An 11,020-nucleotide genomic window follows, 5' to 3' on the forward strand; every position below is an offset into this window, starting at 1 on the left:
CCATGATTTTTTATCCAAAAGTGACACATTCGTCAGGTTGGCCAACAATGTGTTACTTGAAGAGAACGAAGAAACAGAGCTGGAGGTTGAGGCTGCTCTACCACCATAAAGGGGTCGCTGGTTTTAAGTCTGTACTCAAAACCTACTTCTTTGCACTGGCACTTGAACAAAACTGAGCTTGACATTCACGTGTTTTATTATTTAGTTTTATTCTAGTTTTGTTGTTTTTATTATTTTATAGATTTTATCTTTTTTATAAATTTTTATTTCTGTTTTTATTTTCATTGGTTTTTATTGTTTTATTGTGTAGTGTTTCATTTTTAACTGTGGGGGGTTTTTTGTTCTATTGTTCAGCACTTTGAGCAACTGCTATTGCAGAAAATGTGCTACAGTGTGTGCAGAATTATTAGGCAAATGAGTATTTTGATCACATCATCCTCTTTATGCATGTTGTTCTACTCCAACCGCTACAGGCTTGAAAGCCTACTACCAATTAAGCATATCAGGTGATGTGCATCTCTGTAATGAGAAGGGGTGTGGTCTAATGACATCAACACCCTATATCAGGTGTGCATAATTATTAGGCAACTTCCATTCCTTTGGCAAAATGGGTCAGAAGAGAGATTTGACGAACTCTGAAAAGTCAAAAATAGTGATATGTCTTGCAGAGGGATGCAGCACTCTTAAAATTGCCAAGCTTTTGAGGCGTGATAATCGAACAATCAAGCGTTTCATTCAAAATAGTCAACAGGGTCACAAGAAGCGTGTTGAAAAAACAAGGCGAAAAATAATTGCCCATGAACTGAGGAAAATCAAGCGTGAAGCTGCCAAGATGCCATTGGCCACCAGTTTTGCCATATTTCAGAGCTGCAACATCACTGGAGTGCCAAGAAGCACAAAGTGTGCAATACTGAGGGACATGGCCAAGGTAAGGAAGGCTGAAAAACGACCACCACTGAACAAGACACACAAGATAAAATGTCAAGACTGGACCAAGAAATATCATAAGACTGATTTTTCTAAGGTTTTATGGACTGATGAAATGAGAGTGAGTCTTGATGGGCCAGATGGATGGGCCCGTGGCTGGATCAGTACAGGGCAGAGAGCTCCACTCCGACTCAGACGCCAGCAAGGTGAAGGTGGATTACTGGTATGGGCTGGTATCATCAAAGATGAGCTTGTGGGACCTTTTCGGGTTGAGGATGGAGTCAAGCTCAACTCCCAGTCCTACTGCCAGTTTCTGGAAGATACCTTCTTCAAGCAGTGGTACAGGAAGAAGTCAGCATCGTTCAAGAAAAACATGATTTTCATGCAGGACAACGCTCCATCACACGCATCCAAGTACTCCACTGCGTGGCTGGCCAGAAAAGGTCTAAAAGAAGAAAAAATAATGACATGGCCTCCTTGTTCACCTGATCTTAACCCCATAGAGAACCTGTGGTCCCTCATCAAATGTGAGATCTACAGGGAGGGAAAACAGTACACCCCTCTGAACAGTGTCTGGGAGGCTGTGGTTGCTGCTGCACACAATGTTGATCGTGAACAGATCAAGACACTGACAGAATCTATGGATGGCAGGCTTTTGAGTGTCCTCGCAAAGAAAGGTGGTTATATTGGTCACTGATTTGTTTTTGAATGCCAGAAATGTATATTTGTAAATTTTGAGTTGTTATATTGGTTTCCCTGGTGAAAATAAATAAGCGAAATGGGTATATTTTTGGTTTTTGTTAAGTTGCCTAATAATTATGCACAGTAATAGTCACCTGCACACACAGATATCCTCCTAAGATACTAAAACTAAAAAAGCCCCACTCCAACTTCCAAAAATATTCAGCTTTGATGTTTATGAGTCTTTTGTGTTCATTGCGAACATAGTTGTTGTTCTATAATAAAATTAATCCTCAAAAATACAACTTGCCTAATAATTCTGCACAGCCTGTATAACATGATCTGTTATAGAGTACCTTTAGTTCTGAGACCGTATTGGCTGTAACTTCGAACATCTGTTCATTTTGAGCATTTGTTTTGTGACCATATATATTAACTAATAATAAAAGGTAGTTGTCAACCCTTAAAACCGCTATTATCCAACAACCCTCACCATCCACTTCATGTGTAATAATATTTCCCTGAAACCTTGAATAAAATAGCGATACCAGCAGATCTATTAGTACCATGACAAAATAATATGCTATCTCCCCACTGGTTGACCCAAAACTTGGCATCTAGGTCAGAGGAATGAGTTTCCTGCAAAAAAAAGACAATTTTCCTTACACCCTTTGAAAAATAAAAACTTTGCTTTTCTCTTAACCAAATCTTTTAGACCCCTAACATTTAACGTTGCAAACAAACAGCTGAACATAGATTCACACCTAAAAGTAAAAGAAATAAAATAGAGAAACAACTAGTCTGTACGCTTATAGGAAAACTAGGTTAGTTTGACATGTTAAACGTCCCAAAATACTTTTTAACTCTTACATTGCTTGATGAACAAACCTTCAAATTTCAACCTATTGTTTTTGCCATGAATATAGCCGTGAGGCCCGCGGAAGTATGCATGCTTCCCTTCCTTTCTGGCTCCTTCACTTTGTGGCCAGATTATCTTCCTTGCTTCTTTGTCCTCCAGTGGTATCATCTCAGCCGGACGTATGTTCCCTTCTCTGTAGATAGCGGAATCCCTGCTCCTTCTCCATATTTCTTCTTTTACAAACCTCCGCGTGAATAACACCACCACCGGTCGAGTTTTGTTGTCCTCCTTCCTTCAAACTCTGTGTACGATGTCCACTGCCTCCTCGATGTGGAGGGCCTCCATGTCGGGGGTAATCTTGTTAAAGAAATTCAGGACATAGTTGCTCTGATGTTTTCTCTACTTTTCTCTTTCATTCCTTGGACTTTTAACCACCACCTCATGATGTGTCTTTCTTGTTCTTTATCTCGCTCTCTAAGTTCTTTTTTTTCTTTGATCAAGAGTTCATTTTGTTTTTCTGTCTCTGTGATTTTTATTTTGCATTTCTTGATTTCTTCATTGTTAAACTGGACAGCATTGGTCAAATTTGCTATCATGCAGCTGCTCTGTTTAGCTTGTTTTCTGAGCTCTGCTAATTGTTCATCGAATTTCTGCGTCATGTTGCGGATGGCTTCTAGTATGGTGGAGTTAGATACCTCCTCATCTTGTTCAGCAGCTTTACTTTTTTTACATATTGGAATCTTACTTAGATTTGTGGGTGCCGTTTCTTTCCTATTGCTAGCTGTGTTAGTTTCCATGGCGTAGACGTGGTTGTTAGCACATGCTTCACTTCCTGCCATTGTATTTGTCTCTATCTGTGTCTTTCCGCTGTTGCCCGATCCTGTTTTCGGTTTGGTCTTTTTGTTCATCTTGTTCAATAGAGCTTGTGGAGCGTTTTAAAGGTTGTGATGGCTCTTTATATGGGGCAAATCTAGCGCTGCAAATGTCCAAAGCGACAGCTCAACATGCAATCTTCCCGGAAGTCCTTCCTGTTGGTTTTAGGCCATTGCTCCAAGACGATTTTTTGTTCACCTGAGCATTTAGAATATGTGTAGCGAATTTCATAAAGATTGATGACGTGCAGTGGCAGCGCATCATGTGTAGGTGGCGTCTCGTTCAATTCTACCAGAACAGTCCCGAGACCCCAAAATATGTAAATTTTTGCATTCCTTTAGGTAGGCAAAATTTAGTGAGTTTTTCGAGTATGTTCAGGTCCCCAAAAATGCTATTTATTTTTGAGAAGAAGAAGAACGCCCAGGGTGCTCGGTCCTAATTAAGGTATACATTGCAACTAGTAGAATCTAAGAATAAGATGTGAACGAACGCGTGTGAGTGCGACACCTACTGGCGAATAGATATATAAAGATGTAGCTATAAACCCTAAGTCATCCTAATTCTAGTTAGTTACTGTTTAAGGGTGCAAAATCGGTACTCAGTGACCTAACTAAATAATCACCAAAACAAAATAACACATATCACTGCTCTATGCAGAAAATATTGTATTTAAGTAAATCTGAACACATTTAAACTCCATTATGTCATTGAACACACGCAAAGCATCTTGGGAAACTCCCCCCCATCTCTCTTCAACATGCTACAAGTGTGCATAGGCGATTTATTTTTTTTAACTATAGAAATTAAAGCCTAGTGGGTAAAAAGTAACCAGGATTACAACAGATTGTTCACTGTTTCAGTGATCGCAATGCTGTGAACTTTTCATAACTAATATTCCTTGCTGGCTAAGTTACATTGAACCATAGATATAAACACGTAGATGTCGCCTTCATAGGAACGATGCGTCAACCCGGCCGCCATCTTAGGCCGGGGTAAGCCACGTCTACTTACTGCATTATTCAACAGAGGCAGAGGTCTATCAACGGTTAAAATCACCATAACTCGTTGAATTTTCACGCGATGTTTATTTGGTTTGGTTTATTAGAAATGTCACACATATTTTTTTTTTTTTTTTTTTTGTCACACATATTTACGGAGCCCCCCAGGTAACATGGACATTTTTTTTTATTTTGCGTGCCCACGCAATACTTTTGCGTTCCCTCGCAATACTTTTGCGTGCCCACGCAATACTTTTGCGTGCTCTCGCAATACTTTTGCGTTCCCTCGCAATACTTTTGCATTCCCTCGCAATACTTTTATATTAAGCAGGATGTACAACACACTCGTTAGTTGCGTCACCGTGGACACAATGGAGTTTCCTCACCCTCTGGAGAAGTTTATTAAGTTTTATTTTGAGATCGGTCTGCAGTATAAAGATATTGTAACTGTGCTTGCCCAAAAACATGGGTTACATATAAGCTTGACACATTTGAAAAGACTTCTGAATTTAAGTGGATGTCATCGAAAGGACTACTCAGAACTTGCAGTACTGGTCGAGTTCATCCGAAGGGAGCTGCAGCATTCAGGACAGCTTCACGGGTACCGATGGATGTACGCTAAATGCAGGCAGCATGGACTTTGTGTGAGGAAAGAAGATGTGCGCCTGGTGCTGAAAGAGCTTGATCCCTCAGGAGTTTCAAGAAGGCAAGCAAGGCGTCTCAGGCGAAGGAACTACTTTAGTAAAGGCCCAAACTTTATCTGGCACGTTGACTCCTACGATAAACTTAAGCCATACGGACTTTGTATAAATGGGAGTATCGATGGATTTTCAAGGAAAATCATCTGGCTGAACGTATATACGACGAGCAGTGATCCAAAGGTGATCGGAGGATATTACATGGAAGCAGTGCAACGCCTAGGAGGCTGCCCCAGAGTCGTCCGGACTGATCACGGGACAGAAAACGGCCACGTCAGAGACTTCCAGCGTCTCCTCTGCACTCCTGATGGTGCTCCTGAGAGCTTCCTGGAAGGGGCAAGCATTTATAATATGAATAATATAAAATATAAATAAATAAAACTCACTAAAAAAAGAGGATTGCCTAAATTAAACATTTCCCAAAAAAGTTATATCTGTTCCTCTTGCCATTTTGATACAAAATAAAGAACCCACATTTACCTCTGATGTGACAAGCTCAACAAATAATGAACCGGATAAAGGTACTAAAGAACACGTCACCAATATAAAACAGATGTTTTTTTTAACCCTAACGTAAAAAATAAATAAATAAATAAAAGATAGACTTCAAGACCAGGGAAATTTGTACAAGTACTGAAGGGTTCATTCAAAAGGAACCATTTCTAATAGTGTATTTTATTATCATTTAGTGGGGACTCTGTTGTGTTAGTAAAATATTACGATTACATGATAAATTGTCATGGCACTAACTTTGTAAAGATGGTCAGGAAAATTAAAAATGGATAGTATCACTCCTTCCTTTAAACCAGCTGATTGTCCAGTTCTGTTAAATAGACTCTGGGTTAAAATGACGGCTGCAGGCGACTGAACAGTCTTTCGGTACAAAGTCTCTCATCCTGAGTGCTGCTACCCATGCTGCCTCCTACATTTATCTTCTGGAAACATACAAAACAAATCCATCTGAACATCGCTCAGTTCTCAGTTCTTCTGTAGCTACAGGTCAAAGTTAAATTCATGTTAGCACCATGACACTGATTTAATAGATATTGTTGAAATGATCTACTTAGCACAATTATATGAAGTGGGTGATTGCCACTTAAATCATCTTACTGTAATCATTGTCTTACTAACAAAAACATTTTTTATTTTCTTGTCCTAACATAAGCTGGTTTAATTTATGTTAGCTTTAGAAATACATCAAATTCAACAAGCTTATAACAGTTAAATAATATAAAACCACTTCTTACTTGTGAAACAGTATCCCTTGTTCCTTGGTTTTGGTGTTTTTTTCACAGGAACATCCGTATGCAGCACTAAAATCTGGCATTTTGGTTTCACACACACAGTCTGACACAGTCTGACTGATCTGACAAGGTCTGAAACCCCGGCCCAAGATGGCGGCCGTGTTGACGTGCCTGACAAGCTCAAATGTAGCATCTAGTTTATATATCTATGACGTTGAAAGTCTGAAATTTATCTATACTAAGCCGTCACATTACATGGTGGAACACTCAATCTGCCAAAGTGGAAAATCGGCATTTTCATTCTGATTTTCCAGTGGGTAGGTCTTTTTGCACAGTTTTCTCAATAGTAAATGTAAATGGTGGAGTCTAGAGAAAGATTTTCATCAGGACAACACAGGGCAACTTCTAATATTCTATTTCCTTACACAACGGCTGTTATTAAATCACCACAAGGTGGCAGAGTACATAAGGAAAAATGGACTGGACTTTGGCAGGCTACACATACTGAAGTCCTTATTCCACATGGGACTGCCATGAACAATAACATGTTTGAAAATGCCATGAAGATAAGTATCTCTGTTTATAATGATAAGTGATCTATCACTTTCTATTTTACTTGCAGACCTGATGGCCAGACACCTAACCCCACCAAGTAATATGACAGCTTAATACAGATAAATTCCAGCCATTCAACATAACTTAGCCAGCAAGGAATAATAGCTATGAAAAGTTCACAGCACTGTGATCACTGAAACTTCCCTCTATCTATCTATCTATCTATCTATCTATCTATCTATCTATCTATCTATCTATCTATCTATCTATCTATCTATCTATCTATCTATCTATCTATCTATCTATCTATCTATCTATCTATCTATTTGTCTGTCTGTCTGCCTGCCTGCTTGCCTGCCTGTCCATCTGTCCATTTGGTAAGTAAATGTTTTTTACCTATGTACTCAGATGTGCATCCCTGAGACAATGAGATAACATTTAATCAAACTATAAGGGAAGTTTTAACTGCACTGTTTGTGTGATCTTGACCGGGTAAACACATTTCAAGAAAATGTAAGCCTTTTAAGTTCAAAATTATTTTATCGACTAGTCCACCATGTAATATGACAGACAGCGGCAGCAGTTAAACATAATTTAGGAGTTCACAGCACTTTGATTACAGAAACGGTGAACAATCTGTTGTAATCCTGGTTACTTGCTCTCCACTAGGCTTTAATTTATATATATATATATTTATATATATATATATACTTCAGGATCACTGTATACCTTAGAGAACATATTAATGTTGTTTTATATGGGTCAACCATACAGTCTATGGGGTCAACGCAGTTATAAATGTATGTATAATATAATATCTACTGTGCTTCAATTCTGAAGGAAAAATTAAAAAAAGGAATTGCCAAAATCAAAAAACGAGACAGTTTTATAATAGGTTTTTCTTGTTTTTTGTCTTTGAATTCTGGGAATAGGAAAGGAATATCAGTTGTGTTTCTCCGTTTTTCCGATTTTGATTGTAAATGAAAAAACAGAAAACCAACGGTACTTCCGTTTTTCCAATTTTGGTTTAAAAAGAAAAAATTATTGCCTGAACGTACACAAACCATTGGTAGCTATAAATTTTCAGAAAGACAACAGAAAAATAAACAAGTAAGTTCGTTTTTCATTTTTATGTAAAACCTATAAGGAGTAATTAACATTTATAATCAACAGCTGTTATTATTTTGGTTATTATCAGAGTCCCAAATATACTTGTGATTGAGTAAACTGATAAGTGAGACTATATGTATTTGTATAAGGATGTTTTATAAAGTTCAGTCCGTTCACTTGCGTTAGTTCACGCAGTTTATATTCCTGGGGAGGAAAGACGGGGCAGAAGAAGGATCGGACAAAGACTTGTTATCAAGGGAAGCCTCGTGGGGAGGGAGGTGAGAGGTTATATTCCTTTTGTGACGTGTTTGGTTTAATCGGTAAGAGTGGCGGCTCTGTGGGGTTCATGTGATTTTCAGATGTGGCGGAATTTTCATTCCTTCAAGTATTTAAATAATACTGGTTAAATAAGATGAGATCCTTGCAAAAAAAAAAAAAAAAAAAAAACGGGAATAGCGGGACAGTTCCCGGCGGTCTGGGTCTTAAGCGAATGGCCTGCTTGGAAAAATAAATAAAACAAAAAAGCTCTACATCGGTGCGACCAGTGGTGTAGTAGTCCCTCGAGAAGTGGGTATACTCTGGTCTTATTCCGCCTTTTTTAGTACGCCTTTTAAGAAAAATTGACAATTACTCTTTACCCCAAAAGTATTTGCCTCTTGTCAAATGATTTCTGTTGCTCAGGGAGGAGGAGTTCTAAAAATTGCACAAACAATACTGGCCCAGGGACAGGAGAGACAATAATGGATGTAAACTATTTTTTATTTTCGATTACTGGAATGACAGCTATAAATGTACTATAAATGTAACCACTGTACTACAACAACAGGTTAAAATTAAAACAATAATAATAATTGTGTGCATTTTCTGAAAGCTGTAGGCTGTAGACTGTACACTAACTTAAAGACTCACTAAATGTGAAGAGGAAAGTTCAGATACAAACTGTCATTGAACAAAAATATTTAGTGGTCCATTTATGTTTCAAATGCTTTCTTTCATCCTTCCTTCCTGATGCATGCAGGGACTTTGGTGGTGGTGGAGCGTGCGGTGAGTTTGAATAGAAGTTTCTTTTTCTCTCTCCTTTTCAGTTCTTTCTACCCGATATTTATTTTCTTGCTGACACGCATTATTTGTGATGGTTGCTAGTGGTTTTGTGGTCAGTGGGTGGCCAGCAGGCCATGTGTCTTGGCAGAGATGGCGTCCTTTGAGATGCCGTCCTTGAGGCACAGCATGCGGATTCAGCCCAACCCATCGGTCCAGATGGAAACGGTTCTCCTTTCTGTGGGGGACTGTGTAAGACATGCCAATCTGTCCTATGCTTCTAGGATGAATAAAGGTTTTGTGGTTTTCTTAAAGGAGGAGGGTATGGTTGGGGGGCTGATTGCGAGCGAGCAGCGTTACAGTGGACGGGGTTTACCTGCAGGTTTCCCCGCTTGCGGTGTCTGCCTCCCGGGTTACCGTGTCGGGTGTTCCCCCGTTTTTTCCCATTGACATTCTTGGGGACTGGTCTTGACTATCACCGTGCCATTTGCCATTCCGACCAGCTGCGGGATGTTGAGGCGGCTCTCAGGAGAGCTGTTTTCCACTACTTGTCAACAGCAAGTACCACAATGAAAATAAGTTTGACTTTAATACATATCCTTGCCTTTTTTTTAAATCATATTTTATAATACTCAGATAAAATAAACTAACCATGGTGATGTCTGCCAAAGTGTTGACTCTGGTCCTCATTAATGATCGGTCCAAAGCCACAGTCGGGGGGGGGATGGTGTGGCCAGCAGTCAAGAAGTGGATGCTAAGCATGGAGTGGAGCTTGTGTCCGACACACCAGGCGCCGTACAAGAGCATGAAGTTGTTTTTGTTTTGCCCACTGCAGTTGTCACAATGAAGATCCACGTCTGTTTCTCCAACTCCGAAGCTGGTGAAGAAATGATGCATGTAGCTGATGACTCCATTGTGCCCTTTACTTGCCGACAAGCCTTCATCGATCAGGAAGTTCACCTGTTTTTGCAACCCTTCACAGGAGACACAAAAGAGGCCACATTTTCGTGGTGTCAGGAAGTACATTGAACCAGGCTGAAGATGGTTTGAGGGGAAGTGCATCTGAAGAAGACAGAGGAAAAAAGGATCAGATAAAATTAAGCTGTGTGTGTTTTTATACCAATCTTTATAAACCAAACAACTATAGGAAAAACAAAACAACTTTTAGACTTAAGGGAAAATAATGTGTGATAAATAGTACCTGCTGTGCAAAATCAAAATTGTAGTGCATTCTGATCTTCTTTTTGCAGGCAGCAGTCATCTCGGTGTACACAGCCCTCTCCTTTTTGCACAAGCTCAAGATGATCCTGTTGCTTCTTGACTGCTTCAGATTTTCTCCTCTGAAAGTTTGCACTCCTTAGCAGCTGGTCGTTACTCTGTTGGCACTGCCAGCAGAGATCCGTACAGGGCCTGCAGCTTCTGATGTGTGGGAGTAGCTGCTTCCACACTGCTTTGAAGCCTAATTTACAAATTGCACGCTCCCCTGAAAAGACAGATGATTATTATTTATGTATTTATTATTTATCATTTACTATTTATAATTATTTAATTTTACACATACCAAGCTCCTTAGCAGACTTCATGTAGAGACGCCACACTGAGGCCTTGTACACATGAGTTGGCAGAAACTTCACATGCCAATCTCAATGTCCAGGATGTCAGCCAGGCATCATGATGGCATTGTCTTCAGCGTAGTTCTTTATAAATTCCACAGCTCTGTTGATCTGTTCATGGCTGATGAACATGTGTGTCTGTGGCCGTGGGCTCTTCTTCCTTAAACATGGTCTTGCCCCATTCTCATCAAAGTGTCTGATGATGTCAGTCAACGTGTCTTTGCCAATTCTGAAAAAGGCAAACAAAGAAAATACTTGTTTCAGATTATGGTACGTTCAGATTATGGTTCATGCTAACAGACAGTTTAGCTTGTAAAGCATTCACCTGGGGCAGTTTGGATGCATACATCCAATTACCAGAGGTGTAACAAAGTATTTATATTTCGTTTTTGTGCTTACATTTTAGTTACTTTCTACAAAATAA

This window comes from Melanotaenia boesemani, chromosome 11 (assembly GCF_017639745.1).
Source record: "Melanotaenia boesemani isolate fMelBoe1 chromosome 11, fMelBoe1.pri, whole genome shotgun sequence".
Lineage (NCBI taxonomy): Eukaryota > Metazoa > Chordata > Actinopteri > Atheriniformes > Melanotaeniidae > Melanotaenia > Melanotaenia boesemani.